We start from the raw sequence: 16,034 nt of genomic DNA on the forward strand, positions 1-16,034 counted from the left end.
GAGAGGCTGTTGGATTCAACCCTAAACATAAATGCACCACCCCTGACTGTAATGTAGCTATGCTTTTTTCCTATAGGCACTTCTTCCTGCTAAACTGGTGTCAGGCACATAGGATTTCTGCTCATGTGCATCTCATGGTCCTTCCTACAGTTCTTTTATCTCACTGCATTTGAGACCAAATTTGTCCTTCCTAGAGTACTTAATGAAATCACAGGCATTTTGCTATAAACCTGTGATGAATAAGTGGATATTGCCCTAACTCAATACTTTTGCTTTATAATCTTTCCTGGGGTGTTTGAGTTCTTCCCCGAGTCTTGATGAGAGGTATGAGCCCGTGGTTATCTTGTAGTAGCACACCACCTGGCATACCACAGTATTGACCTGGCTTGCAGAGCAAGTTTTACATTCAAGATAAATATATTTACAATGATGAAAGAAACAGAATTGCCATCCTGGAAAAAAAAACAAACCAAAACAAACAAGATTATGTAGCGGATGAAATCAAACTTCCCACTGAAAGAAAACGCTGGGGCAGTCTGCAGGCATACACAGGCACATGGGCGGCAAGTGCGTGCCTGTCTGTGCGACAGAGAGCAGGAGTGAGCGAGTGAGCAAGAGGAAGCCCTGAAACTTAAACTCCTCCTGCAGCTCTGCATCTGCTCTGAGTCACTGGTATGACTCACACTGTCAGTGTTCATGTTAGCTAGCGTTCAGATGGAGCAGCTCTGGCAACAGAAGAAGCAGGTTATATTATTGATTACCTGCTGCAGCAGACAGTTGCGCCAAGATTTTTTTTTACGAGCACAGATGAAACAGAGGAGGCTCTACTGAGCACCGTTATTATTATTATTGTTTTCTTAAGGTAAGAATGCCTGTTATTTACTAGAGAAAGATATGAAAGGGAAATTAGAGCTTGTGAAGGCTGAGTCTCTTTCTGCTGCTGCTTATTCTCAGAGGATGCTCATCTTTGGAGCTGCGTTACGGCAAAGCTTTGTCTCGACTGTTTGCAGTGCCATATGGAGAATCATATGGCTAATGGGCAGTGGACGTCCTACGAAACAAAATAACTATATTCTCAGCCATTGATGTTATGTAAGGCATGGCAGCCATGTTAAGGACAGAAGACCTCTTTCGAAGAAACAGTGCTGCTAGATGGTAGGTCAAGGAAAACAATTAGTTTTTAAGCAATTCTCTGTTCTTTGGAGAGTGCTGCAGTTCTCTATTTCTTGCTTAAAATAAATTTACTGAATTATGAATTTATATGTTAATCGAATAAAAAATAGTAGCATTAGAAATAGCAAAATAATTGTTTACCTTTAGAATCACGGTGTTGTTTTGCCTTCAGCATTCAGGCTGGGAGTGTGCACACGCTGTGATCTGTGCAGTGCCTGGATGTAAACGGTTTTTTTAAATACTTTAAATGATACTTCCAGATGTTGGGGTCATTTTCATTTTGTGCCACTAAAAGCCCGTATGTTTATGTCCTGTTCAGACAATTGGTTATATGCAAAAAGTGGGACATATTCTAGTTAGTATTGACATACGCAGAGTGGGTAAAACAGTTTTTTATAGTGGCTTTACTGCTCTTTTACTCACTCTGGTGATATAATTTTAATGTAGTCGAGATTGGTACCGCTTATTATCCTCATGTAAAATCCACTGAATATTGAGCCTTTGCTGTGCTCCTCACAAGAGGTTTTCTAAGTTAGGGATTCTGTTTTTGAACTGCAATAATGAATTTATCTTAATTTCTTTTTTCTTTCTTTCCCCCCCCCCCCCACCTCCCCACCCCAATTTATTTTGGATTTGCAAGGCAGTGTCCCTTTAAAGTGCATCATACAGTGATATTGGCAGCTGCTCTTAGTAACAATGGAGCTGGTTACTTCTGTGTATTATTTTCAGAATGAGGATATTTTCAAAACTCGATCATTTACTAGGTTACTTTCAGCTACTTGAAACTACCACCTGTTTGCTTGTAGAATTTACATTAAAATGACCACTGTCTTCTCCTCTCAAAGAAATACAGTGCTGTAGTAAGGTCAATTAAAAATGACAGCATATTTTAGTCTCTTCTTCTATTTGCTAATTTATAGCATTCGTTGATGCACAGTGTTTTCATTGCTATGAATTAACTAGATTTGGTGTTATTTCCTCTTTTAAAAAAGATTATGTTTCTTAATAAAATGGAAAGTAAGTTAGTGCTTTTATAGTATGTTTACTATGTGATACTGCGGCATCCAACTTTGAAAACTATAGTGTGAGAGAAGCTTTTAAAATAATGTCACTTATGGATGCTCATCTCACAGCAAAATTTTGGTGACTAATTTTAGCGATTTATGTTTCCGATATAAAATATTTCTCATGTTCATCATAGAGTCATAGAATGGTTTGGGTTGGAAGGGACCTTAAAGATCATCTAGTTGCAACGCCCCTGCCATGGGCAGGGACACCTCCCACTAGACTGGGCTGCTCAAAGCCCCATCCAGCCTGGCCTTGAACACCTCCAGGGATGGGGCATCCACAGCTTCTCTGGCAACCTGTTCCAGTGTCTCACCACCCTCACAGTAAAGAATTTCTTCCTAAGATCTAACTTAAATCTACCCTCTTTCAGTTTAGAACTGTTGCCCCTCATCCGATCACTACACTCCCTGATAGAGAGTCCCTCCCCATCTTTCCTGTAGCCCCCCTTTAAGTACTGGAAGGCTGCTATAAAGTCTCCCTGGAGATGTTAGAACATTATAAATGCAAGCTAGTTTAAATAATGTTAGGATTGGGTTTAGGGCTGTTCACTAACAAGAGTTCTGGCATATGGCAGTCTTTCCCACCCCTCCCAAATCCAAACAAGTCCAAATAAAGCAGTCTTTACAGTCTTAATTTTTCCACTGATTCATATTAGAATTATTGTTTTCTAAGATTGTGTGTCACAATGGTGTTTGCCTTCATGTTTGCCTTTAAGTATGTATGCATTTAGAGTATGAACTCTGTATTATGTCAAACCAGAGCAGATAATTTATTATAGTAAAACTCAATTATCTTCAATTGAGTCTACACAATTTCTTTATTAATGCACTGTGGATGCAGTTAAATAATTAACAGTTAACATTTTGAAAAGAAACTTCAAGAATGTGCTTAACATCTAAAAACCAGGATGACAGTCCCTGACTCAACACAACCCTGAAGACAGCCTCTCCATCCTACTTGTCCATAAACTCTTTGTGCAAGTGCTGACCACCAGAGAGAACTCCCTCTGATTCATCTCGTTCTCATGCTGCCTTCTGTGTCCCTCTGTGTGCTGCTGCAATGCCACTAAGTGAAAAAGAGCATCAACTGAAAAAAGAATAAAAATCGCAGCCTTGCAAGATAGCTAGACAGTTTGCTTCATGTGAGTTGTAAAGCTTCTGTGAAGAACTAAAGCAGTTTTAGTGATGGTTTGTTGTGATATTATCTTGATGATTACATGTCTTCTTTTAGATATATTAACAAGGCACAACTAAACCGTAAATAGCCAAGGTAGGAGAGACTTGTGCAGGAAAGTGATCATAACTGTGTTAAGTGTAAAGGAAGCAATTGCGTTTGATCCTTCTGTGTAGGGATTTTGTAATACGTATAATAGGGTTTTTCAAAGTCTGCCTTCTAGGCACCCTGGAAGGTATTTTTTGTTGCTTTAAGTTGGCTTTGCATCAGGCTGTAATGGCAATGTACAGCACAAGCTGTTAGGACTGTTTCACTGGTACTTTTGGCAGGACTTGAAGTGTGAGAGTTCATGATCTCCCTGGCCTTTCTTTTCTGTAGTAAATGGTTTGTTATCTCCAGTGAACCCAAGCAGAAGATCCCAGCTCAGTGTTCTCCCCTCCTGCCCCTAACCTACAGGACATCACTGGTGCTTGCACAGCTGGTTTTCTCATCTCTGCATTACTCCAGAGCCATGTTTTGTTATCTCTGCCCTCGCTGAAGCCTTTGTGGACTTCCTGCTGAAATTTAAGTCCCCTTTTTCCATTCTCACTTCAGCTGCTCTCCTGTAACCTGTTTAATGATTCTTGGTAGGTTTTCCACCTAGGCTAGCCTCTTCCCTTTTGCTGCTTGTGTTGTGAACGACAGATGGGGTGTTCAGCTGTCGTTTTATTTGTTTCTTTCTTTGTAAAACCTGCTGCTTTTTTCTGCGGCTTCCTTTCTGGTCATGCCCTAACTCTGTAATTCTGACCCTGACGTCTGCCTTCCTGGCACGTGGGAAGCAATGCTGGTGGATTAGCTCTGGTCTCTTACAGGTTCTGCTTCCTCAGTCCTTGAGCAGAAGTTTCAAAACGGGCAGTGGCATCGTCCTTGTGCATCCTGTTCTACCTCTCCCTGCCGTGGCAGGGGGAAATGACTCTGCAGGAAACACAGCTGTTGCTGTGGGTAGTCAGTGGAGAAATTAGGGGCATGGAGAAAATTAAAGCATTTCTCCCAAATTCTTGAAGCTCTGAGACCTCAGTGGGAGGAAGCACCTGTTCTCTTATTTTACACAAAAGCTACATCAGCAATGATTTATAGCTGGCCTTGCTAAATGGCTGGTGAAGAACTTAGGGGAAATCCATTCCTGTTATTGAAACAAATTTACATGAATCATCTTTAATATGGGTGATTTTTTGATTGTATTACAGTTTTACCTAATGACCAACCCAAACTGGAGCACTGCTGTATCAGATGCTGATGTTTACACAGAGTAGAAGATGGTCCATGCACTGAATAATTATTTTTTTCACAAAACATGTTTGCCATATTTTATATGGTGATTTACTGTTTGACATTAGACTTTCTGAAAGAGGACTCTGCAGTATGTGAAAAAGCAGCAGTATATTGGTGTTTGTGTAGTACCTCTTCGTGTCACAGAACAACACAGCATTTCTGTTTTCAAATCTTAGTTTGAAAAGGAGGGAGGGGAAAATTTTGAGTTGTGTTTTTTACAGGTTTTTGTTTCTTTTTTTGCATGTTAGAAATAAGCCCCTGGAAACTGGAGTTATATTGGAATAAAATCCTTGCATGTGAGCAGTATGAATAGCACTGTTCGCAATACTGAACCATCTTGTTGGAGAACTTGTCTTTCTATTTGCCTAATTTTTAGAAATGACAGTTTTTACATGAGTTGTTTTGGGGGTCTTTTATATCTATACGTGTATACATCTAGAGGGCATCTGCTTTGTCGCTTTTCCTGTTTTCTGAATAAGTCTTCTTGTTTGGATTAGATTTTTTTGCCTGGTTTTAAAGAGGAGGGGGAAAGAACTGTTAAATGTTTGTTTATACTGTGTCCCGAAAAGCTTTTCACTTAATCCTGGAGCAGTTCAACCAGGAGGGCACAGAAGGAGGTGGTGAAGCATTCTGTTTGCCCTGGAAGGCCCAAAATGTTAGAGGGTCTCCCACCTCATTGCACTGCGCCATGTTTTGTATCACACAGAAAAAGTCACAGTCTCTATTTTTGTCTGTTGAAACCCTTGTGTATTCTTGAGCACGTTCTAGTTTAAATAAAGAGTGAAGGGTGCAGCCTATGCTGTGAATATAGCAATGATGATCCTTTCATTTGCCTTCAGGGTCTGTGTTTCCACCTGACTAGTCCTTAGTGACTATAGTCACCCTGACCTGCTCTGGAGCAAAATAGTTCATTTTGCTCTGGTTAAATGAGATTATGGCCTGGATTATGACGACATGTTATTTCTGTCTGAATTCTCCTTGTATTTTATAGGGATGCAGAAATCTGGGATTAGCTCAGTTTTCATTTCAGTGTGATGCTTCATCTTTTAAAGCAGCAGAGTACTTCTGAGTCTGCTGTGCGGGTTTAAACAAACAGTAGTGAATTGGTAGGTTTGATGTCTCACATGACTGTGAATTGACCTTCTGTCTGTTCAGGTGAAACACAGTTTGAAAGGAGTGGGTTCGTGATCCTTAATTCAGATTTACTTTTTAGATAAATACTTTCTAGTGCCAGATGGCAGAGCTGCTTACAGACAGAGGTGAATAATAGAGCATGTCCATTTCTGCAGGTTATTTGGGCAGCAAATCTGATTTAAAAAAAAAAAAAAGAGAGAGGAAAAAAAAGACAACACTGCAATATTCTAGATTGCACTAAGAAGCCAGTAACTTCATCAGGTTTCCTGTGTGTGATAGGTAAGTGCATTTTAAGTCCCAGATTTCTGAAATACAAACTGCTATAAAAGATTTCTTCTGTCTCACTTCAGAAATAGATGCTAATGGTCTGACTTTAAAGCAAAAGATTTATTTTTTCTTTGGCATTGATGTTATTTCTGTTGGGCAGCTGGGAGGGCTTCTGCCGAGGACATATGGACCAACATGGTAAAATGTTGATTCTTTTAATGCACATAGAAGGACATGAAACCTTCTTAAAGTACATCATGCTGACAGTGTCTAGTTTCACAGGGCCTTGTGACCTTTTTACAACTCTTTGTTCTTACTTAGTGAGAGATTCAACCTTCTAAAATATATTTCACCTTTTTAAAAGTACATTCTACCTTTTTAAAGTACTTCATGCTGACAGTGTCTTCTGTTGTTTCAGGAAAGCTTGCAAGAAGAGCTCTTTTGAGCTCTGTACATTAGTATGGAGGATTTGTATGAAAAGGATTGCATCCTGAATACTGCTATCACTAAATATTAGTATTGTGGCTGTGAATACATGACATAAAAATACATGCAGTTGAGCTGGCTACAATGAGGTCTTTCTGTTATAAACTCTCCCTCAAATGTGGGTGCTTGGGAAAAGTTCATTAAATTATTCTTTGTTCCTGAAATAAGTGGATGGCTTTCAATTGTATTTTGGTAAACAGGAGGTAGTGAGTAATAGGAAGAATGTGGCCTTTGTGGCTGTACTTTTCTGCATAAGAAAGAGTTCTAATTATTGTCCTATAGCTTTGTAGACTCATTGGTGAGAACGTGATATTAAAACCACTGATACTTCTACAGAATGTTGATTTTACACAGAAAAGTTGCATGGAAAAGTGACTACTCCTTTGCCAGCGCATATGCAGTGAGGCAGACTTGCAAACTAGACGAGAAATGGACCTTGGAAAGAAAGACTAGTGGGGAGTTAGAGGGGATTCTTCTTGGTGCCCTCCTATGAAGTCTGCAGTTCGTCTGGGGAATAGAAGGGAATCAGGACAAGTTTGATCTCAAATTTATGAATTTCAGAGAAACTTCTTTTGATCTTTTGTCAGAAAGTAAGTTGAGAGTGCTTTTGTTTGCAGACTGTCCATTTTTAGAATTTATAGCATAGTGTGAGTAAGCATTCATACTGTCATGAAATTTGCTTTTTGCCAACACTAGGTATTGCTTGTTACTGGTCAGAAGCAAAAGTTTTAGTCCTTTTTTTAGTCCTTTTAGTCCTTTAGTCAAGACGAATTTACGTCTTGAAACGATTTGGTGTCTTATAGAGGATCCCACGAGAGACCCTACTGGGCTTTGCCATGTTTACTGAATGTTCACAGTTTGTACAATCAGTTTATCTATAGCAATTTCACTAAAATACATGGTAAACAGAAGTAGCCACTTAAGGGTGTGGGCAATATTACAGATTGAAGTAAGAAATTGGAGTTGAATTGAAGGGAATTGTGTTTGACAGTGTTTTAATCCACGCTCTGAGGATCCAGACGTGTTGCCTCTGGAGTGAAACCAACACTACCATTGCAAGAGGTGCTCAAGAGACTTATTTTGGTGAGCTTCACAAAGCCATGGCTGGAGGGATCATAGTGAAACACAGAATCGTCTCCCGTGCTACTACCTCAATTTGTCACCTTTATTGCTATATGGTGAAATTACATCCTTTTTTATTGCCTCCCTTTTACCAGTGTCTTTTGCAATTGAACACACATAAGTATTATTGCCCTTTTAACTGATATGGTCTGAGAGAGACTGAATCAGTTATTGAAGGGCTCCTCCATAGTGAAACTGCAAATGCCCCTGAGCAGTCAGCTCCTGTGGGCCTGAGTGGGCAGGGTGAGACGTGGCTTTACTGGCCGTGGGGCGGGCTGGATTGTGAACGGCAGAGATGCCTGTGGGTGGGAGGCCAAGGCAGCAAGTCCTCCTGGCTCCTGCCATCCAGCCCCCTTCTCCTCCCCTTTTGCCATGAAAGCCTTGTTTCTGCCAGCTGTTGTGTGCCCCAGAGAGAGGTGGAGGTGCTGGCAGTTTGCATGGGGCAGTTGGCGTATTTTGGTTTTCCCCTTGAAGAAGAGCTCTCTCACAGGATCCTTTTGAAGATCCTTTTGTCATTTCAGTGCTAGGGGGTAGGGGAAGGGGTTGAGCACCTTCAGGGGACAGAAAGCCAGTGAGAGAGGGGACCTGGTTGGGCATGTGGAAGGGTAAACTTCCATTTGCACAGGGAGTGCTTGAAGGAAACAGCTGCTTTTGTGCTTGGAAGTGACAGGAGGCTGCTAGTGTGTGTGCATTTGTGAAGTGAGGAAGGGAGGGGCTTGGCTTCAACACTCACTGTGTCTGAATTTTGACTACCTTGTAAATGCTTTGCCTTTTTTTTGTGGGATGCAAGTATTTCCTAATAGCTCAAGAAGAACGGAACATTCTTTTCAGTGCTCATTAGCAGGATTTATATTTCAGTTATGTAAACATCCCCACAACCTTTAATTTAATGGAAAATAAAAAAAATATCACATGGCCACTGGTAAGATTTTATTGAGGGCTAGAAACAATTTGTCACACGTAACAATTGTCTCTTTAAAAAGTGGTGGTGTCTTTGAATACCAATTTTATGTAAAATTTAGCAGAAAGACAAATGGAGGGCAGAACACTTATCAGTGTGAAGATCGGCTTAGCTGGTGTTATATTTGTGATGAGTAGCAGACAAGAACTTGCTAGTAAATTGACTCAATTTGTGTGAAGATTTGATACCCCTTCCTGTCATGAGCAAGACATCCAGAATAATTGGGAAGAGTCTTTCCTTCCTAGCACCGTGTTTACTTGTCACTAACAGCATTTGCAAACCTCTAAAAGGCTTCTAACAGAAAAAAGGAAGGTAGCAAATAGGCATTTGGGAGGGCTGTGGTAGATAAAGAGTGTAATATTTTGCAGCTTTTTTTTTTTAAAGTATGACGTCTTTCCCAACTTCCCTACAACTTTCCCAACTTCCTTACAACTTGCACTTTTTTTTCCCCCATTCCTCTGTGATTTCTATTTCTGGGATGCAAGAAAACAATGTCTTCACAGTAGAAGCGTGACTACTTATATGCAAAAATTAATAATGCAGCCTAGATTTCCCCATACTGTGCTGCACGTTTCATGGCTGGAGTGCTCTTCATACACCTCACCTCTTTTGCATAAGCACGTAGTAAATGGTTGGATTGTAATAGCAAACCAGGGCTTCTCCTTAATATTTAAAATAGAATGTGAAATACAGGATCTACTAATGCAAAACAGTTTGACCTTGAGACTGTATTTTGTAATCTTTTCCTCGCTTCCCATTTTTTAGGACAGCACTGTTAGGCTGACTTGTGGAGTTGTGTATGTGACGATGTTGAGGAACAGACCTAATGTCGGGGCATTCTGTGGATTCTGGCTCCATGTTTGTTCAACCTGGGGGAGGTATTGGCGTGTACTATGATTTTCTTTCCATGAAAATCAGGTGCAGAGCAAGGTAAACTTTGATTGTGTTTCTTGCCCAACAAGAAGTTGTTACTCATTCAGGAACACAACCTAGTATTAGGAATGCTAAAGTACTGCTGCAGCCAATGATACAGATATAGTCACAGATACGTGTTTTATTTCTTCCCAACCAGGAGCTGAAAATAGATGAAAATTTAATGTTGTGAAAGTACAGGTTGCATACATAATGCAAGCAAATCTGAAATAATTCTGAGGAAGTCAGATCAAGACAGGCAAGTTTCCTCTTTTTCTGTGAGACATATTTTGATATGATGGTGATAGCATCTTGTGTAAGTTAGTACTGCAGAAGAGTTGCCACATTGATCACAATAATAATTTGCTCAGAATGAAGAGAGTTGATGTTCTTTAAAATCCTCAAGACTGGTACTTCAAAATGTGCAATATGAGGGAACACTTCAGGAAACTATACATAGTTTATAAAAGAGTTTAAAGAATGCTGCATTTTATTTGCCACAAGGCAAAGGAGAAGATCAGACAGAGCACAGCAGGACACACAGTATATTCTACCTTCTGTCTGCTTGAGGTTTGTAGCAGGGGTCATAACTATCTTGACCTAGAAAAAGAATGTACTGCCTGGGTTTGTGGGCTGATTATTGGAAACTTGAGCCTTTAAAATATGTTTACAGGAAGTGTCTTCTGAGCTACGTTGGGTCTGACAACTGCTTTGAATGAGCATTAGTTTGCAGCTGTACTGTCATGTCGCTCATCCTCACCTACTTGTCCACTGCAGAGGTTCCTGCTCCTCAAATTTGCCAGCATAAACAGCAAATATAATCCTTCCCCAGCTTGGTTCTGTCAGAGTGCTTTGGTTTAAATTGTACCTTCTGCAAACTGTTTTGTTTTGCTCTTTTTTTCTGTCCAAGTATTTGAGGTGGGGGGAGGAGTTGGGCTTTTGTTGGTGGTTTTTTTTGGTTTTGTTGGGATTTTTTTTGAAGAAGAAGAATAATTTTAGGTTGTACCAACAAGTGAGGACAAGCAATGGGAGGCAGTAGCTTAGGTTGGCTCAACTCACATGGGAATAGAATGCCTGTTGGACTGTGCCTGGATACAAGCTATCAAAGCTAGAAAACTAGCTCTGTTTTTCTCTGTTTCACTAATGGACAAAATCACACCTGGTGTCGTGGGTTGCGGGTACTCTTCAGAGATGTTGACACCACAATTAATTGCAAAGGAAAAGGGTTAGTCATTTGTTCCTCCCTGGAGTGATTACATTCCCTGTCATTCTTAAGTTTGTTTTGTATCACACTTTGAGGGTTCTCCTCAGGGAGTAGTGTCATGTGCTTCATTTTATGCAGTATTTAGGAATAATGGTGTGGCAGATTTAATTGAGAACGGGTGTTTTCCTCTGTTTTTGTCGTAACCCGGGTTGTAAGTAAAAGCAATTGGGGGGAAAAAAAGAATCTCACTCTATATCATTTCCTTACAGTGAAGGATCTGAATGGCTTTTAAAATCTGGCAACAGGCACTAAGGCTTGAACTGCCATCATCAGTCAATTACAAAACAATTTCTATATGGTTTTAATTAAGCAAAAACATTCTATAGTCTTTGAAGAATCTTATTTTCTACCATCATAATTTCTTAATGCAGAAGGCCAGAGGCAAAACATGCCAAGAAGCTGGTGCTTTGGTGTGGTCTGCAGTAGCGCATTACCACACTCTGCCGTGGTCCTAGTGCTATTACAGGGCAGTATAATTTAAAAACTGTACAATGTAGGGTGAAAAAGAGGGGCTTGAGTTGGTGCCCAATTAGAATCTTTCATATGCAAGTGACATTGGACTCTCTGGGTTTACTACCTGGGCATGTACTGCTGGTGTTCAATTTCATTGTTATGGCTAAAGCTAGCACTTTAGTGGTTCTTAATCAGTTACTAAAGTGCAATTGAAGTGCAAATAAAAAATGTGATTGTCTCAAAGAGGAGAGCTTCAGGCAGACTCTAGAAATGTAGTTGAAGAACTGAAGTTGCCTTTAGAATGGGGTGCAGAGCAGGAGGGAGATTAGTGGGAGGTTGGTAGGTAGATGTTGCAATATTTTTCTAAAAATCTCACGGACAGACTGATTTTAAAACACATCATGCTAGACTGTGTGATTTCTAGCGTTGCTCTGCAAAATGGGTGTGACTTCCTGATGGTAATGAGCAAGGTACGAATATAACTCGCCAGCAGAGAAACTTGATGTAGTTACTAGGTCGCATTGTCTCTATTTTACAGATGTGTGAGCTAAGCCACAGAGATGAAAGGCATTTGCCTGTGACCACAGAACTAGTAATTTTTTGTCATAGTATTGTAAATAGGATTTTTAGATTCCTTTTATCATCTCTGCCATTTTCATTTCTTCATTTTAAGTGAAATTGATAATAACTAACCAGGTTTAAGTATTTGTATTACATGTCCTGAAGGTGAATGGTGGTTCAGTATATTACAGGGTTATAATGTAGCAGATCCATTGTATCAGCCCTTGATCTTGTGACTGTGGCTGGCAGTGACTTGCTTTTTGAGTAGCTTTCATGGTGTCTAGGAGCTTTCACAGTACGTGCCCTGCTTTCAGAATGGAAAAAGAAAAACAACTATACTAAAAGTAAGTTATGAAAGATACCAAATCGAAACTTTGTGTGCCTGTACTGAATTTACCAACATAAAAATGATTTAAAATAGTAAATGACTTTGCCAAAAACTATTGCATATCACATTTAACCCTGAAAAGAGCTCCACATAATGTCAGATGTCTCTGTCCTCATTGAGGAACTCTCCAAAAGCCAGGGTAAGTAAAATGCTTCGTAACTTCTCATCTGAACTGACAGTCATAGAAGTGAACTTCAAGTTTGTTCTGCCTTCACCCTGGACAATGAAAAGAGAAGAGAACTTGAGCTGCCTTCACTTCTGTGAAGAGGTGTAATTTTGTAAGAAATTTTAGATACTTTGCTGATGAGTGCATAGAAGCGTAGGGCTGGATGGGTTGAGTCTAGTCTTAATGGCGGCATAATGCTCCTTTTATAAGGAAACCAACTTTTTCTGTGGTTAAACTAGCTTTTTTGGTTGCTGTTATTCCAGTGAGGTTAGTTATTTGGTTAATTTCCTGTTGCCTTTCTGGTGTTTAGCCCTTGTCATGTATTTCTTGAGAGCAAATTGTAACTCATCTCAGCCTCCACTTTGCTGAGCTTAACAATTTTTTGGTCTGCTCTGAGGAGGCTGACTCTCTGTTGTCCTCATAAGCCTTTCTCTACACGTTACAGACTGAGCTGAGAGGTGTTTAGCTTGTTGTAGCCAGTGTTCCTGCCTCAGTCTCATTGCTGCTTTTTGTAGTGACAAGATAACGTTGGCTGGTAAGCCCTAAGGCAGTATCTGCCCTTTTTGTGTCTGCATTGTCTGACACAGAGGTTTTCCTTCTTGGCTTTTCTCAACTGATAAGCTCCCAATTTGTAGCAGAAGTTCTTGTTAGTCTGTAGTGTGTCATTTTGTCTTAATCCTTTTTAACTTCATCTTATTTCTTTTACTTCAGACCTGGTTCTTCTTTGATAGTTTTGATTTTCCAAATATTTACACACAGCACTGTAAACTGATTAATTGCACCTTAATTACTGCATCACAACTCAGAACACTGTTTATTTGATGTATGAGTCTTCCATGAATTTAATGTTTTAAGGGAGTGTTTTTCTTATGACCAATCAGTATATTTTTCTGTGAATTAAAGTTTTAGCTTTCTTAATCCTACTGTATAATTTATGTATTCACCCCATCTATATATTTTACTAGAGAAGTATCTTCTCCATATAGGAACCTGTTGCCTTGCCCCAGTTTTGTGGTACCACAGTCAAAGATTTCTAACACGCACTGTTGTAGCAAAATGGCAGATATTTCAGGTTAAAAATCATAATTGATGTTGTCCTGGAGAGCATACTAGTTGAAAAGCTTTTGGTTTGGCCTTAAGATAAAAAATTTGATCCATAGAATTATTTGCTAACTCCCAGGTACACAATTAAGGTCTTTGTTCTACGATTCTGAGTGTAAATAGAGAGCTGAAGGTGTGAAACAGAAAGATCAGTGTGTGGTGCATCAGTTGTGCAGCAAGCAATTGCTTATACATTATTGTTTTCCTTCTATAATGCTTTTGGAAATGTGAAATAACTGTACTACTGGGTTCCAGTGGCACCTGTAATAACAGGTAGGCCAGCAGTGGAACAGTTTGTCGAGAGAGCTTGAACAGTTTCCATTCTTGGAGGTTTTTAAGACCCGACTGGATAAAGCCCTGAGCAACCTTGTCTGAGCTGAGTGGTGACCTTTCCAGCCTGAATTATTCTGTAAAGTCAGACTCCACTATCTCTTGATGAGGAACAGGTTCCCTCTTGGAAAGAGAAGTGCAGTGGAGTAATCATTCAGCAGAGTGGGATGAACACACTAGTGCTGCATTGTTGGGTTTGGCTTCTGCTCTTCTGTAATGTCTCAGCCTGCAAGATGCTGTGATGCTGCCAAGGGGCAATCATGCAGCCTGCATGGATTCACATAAACTCTCTTTCATTCTGACAGGATTTTCATGTCATTATCAAAAAATAAGTTAAAAAAAGGATATATGTGAGGTAGTCATGTCTGGGCTATAGCAGGAGATAGGACCACATTAGAGGAAACCTGTCTCTTGCCTTCAAGGTCAAAGGCTGAGGAGGTGAGCTGGCATCTTCAGCTGGCTTCTGGCTTGGACTGTCCTGTAGCCCAGCCCATTTCCCATCAGATTCATCCACATTTTGCTCTCCCATTTGCTCCTTCATCCCGATGCCCACTTTTTTTATACTGTGTGTTACTTTACTTCTGGCTTTGCTTCTGGAGTGAAGCAGTGCTCCCCATGTGGACAGCACTGTGCCAGGTTTGTCTGTCTACCTCACCTCACTTCCCATCCCGGCAGGTTTTGCACTACCCAACACCCCAGCTACAAAGCACAGTTCTTGCAACACAGCTCTTGCATCATTTCAGAAACTGTAAACCTGAAATTCAGAACAGTACCCTCATGTAATGATTGTTTCTTAAGATCACCATGGGGGCTGAGAAAAGACTATGGGTGAAGTGTTGCAATACTGTGTGACAACTGTGTTAGGCAGAACAGAAGCAGCTGTCAGCAGTGTGATGGGGAGCCTCCCGTGCACCTTGGTGTCTCACTCAGGGGCTAACCCCAATAGCTGGTGGATTAAGTGGTATACATGTTGGATTCGGCTGGCTACAGAGTGAGCCTAAGAAAGCTGTGGCTTTTTCAGATTAAAGTTAGCCTTCATGTATAGCTGCATTACTTTCCTGCCATGTGGATTGTGTATCTGTTTGGTATCTGTTTGACAATGAAATTGCGTAAGGATTCTGGACTGACTGTTTTATGGGATAAAACATGCTAGGAAATGTCTTGATTATACTTCTTGAATGGGAAAAAAACCATTAAGATGCCTGTTGCTTATGTGTGGTGAGTGATGTTGGTATGGCTAAGGACACTATGTTCTTTGTCACAATGGAAGAGCTGTGAGTGTTGGCAGCAAGAAATGAAACTCTCAGATCTCCCTGCCAGTGGTATCTGAATTCAGTCTGAACCTGCAGGAAGTAAAAATTGCTTGAGGGGGCTGGGTTAGCATTTCTGTTTCATGGAGCATCCTCTTGGGGAAGTAGTTGCAGTGCCCTGTGGTGACCCCAGCACTGACTGCAGCTGGAATAAGCAGACAGGATAAGGTAGCCAAGTTGAGAAGCTGTGCTGGAGAGAGCTTGATTGTTGCTGGTGACATGAAGTAGCTACTTTATTGAGCTTTTTATACTGTAACTGCATTGAGTGTTTTACAGACTTAATAGAAAAGTATTTTTGTTAAATGTGTTTTATTTTGATTAATATAGTAGAAGGGAGATATACATCACCATCCTTAACTGTAAAATGTTACACTAACAGTACACAATTCTGAAATTTCTCTTTTGACTTTATTCTTGTGTTCTCTTTCCTCAGAACTGATCCACAGTCCAGATTCTGTTTCAAATGTTAAAGGAGCTATGTTATAAAACGTTAACACTCTGCATTGTTTACAGATTTTTAGTTTTTTAAAAAATTATTCCTATATTTATTGCTTTCCCAAAAAATGTTTTTCCTAGGCTACTGTCCTGTTTATATGGATCCATTCAGTCAGAAACAGTTTGTCCTTTTTGTGTCTTTCAGGCTTTGTTAAAAAAGAACTGGATGCACATGCCGAATTTCATCAGTGAAAGATGGAGTAAGGTAATATAATTTTAGTGATTGTTACTATAATGTGTGATGATCTGTGGACACTGAATGCAAAGGTTCAAAGATTAAATAAATTAGAGGCAGATAAAGCAAAAGAACTTCAGCCTCAGAAATAATGAACTGCTGACAAGATCATACATTTAGTGTC

At 40.1% G+C, this 16,034-nt stretch overlaps 1 protein-coding gene across 9 annotated transcripts in view; it reads left to right on the forward strand.

Moving 5' to 3' along the window:
• Nucleotides 1–16,034, forward strand: part of INPP4A (inositol polyphosphate-4-phosphatase type I A) — a 126,398-nt gene that overhangs the window by 36,772 nt on the left and 73,592 nt on the right. For all 9 annotated transcript variants that reach the window (XM_063339831.1, XM_063339848.1, XM_063339805.1 and 6 more), the window contains exon 2: nt 15,821–15,880. The gene's annotated coding sequence lies outside the window, so the exon portion shown is untranslated. The remainder of the gene's footprint in view (nt 1–15,820; nt 15,881–16,034) is intronic.

The sequence above is a fragment of the Chroicocephalus ridibundus genome, chromosome 1 (genome assembly GCF_963924245.1).
Source record: "Chroicocephalus ridibundus chromosome 1, bChrRid1.1, whole genome shotgun sequence".
NCBI lineage: Eukaryota > Metazoa > Chordata > Aves > Charadriiformes > Laridae > Chroicocephalus > Chroicocephalus ridibundus.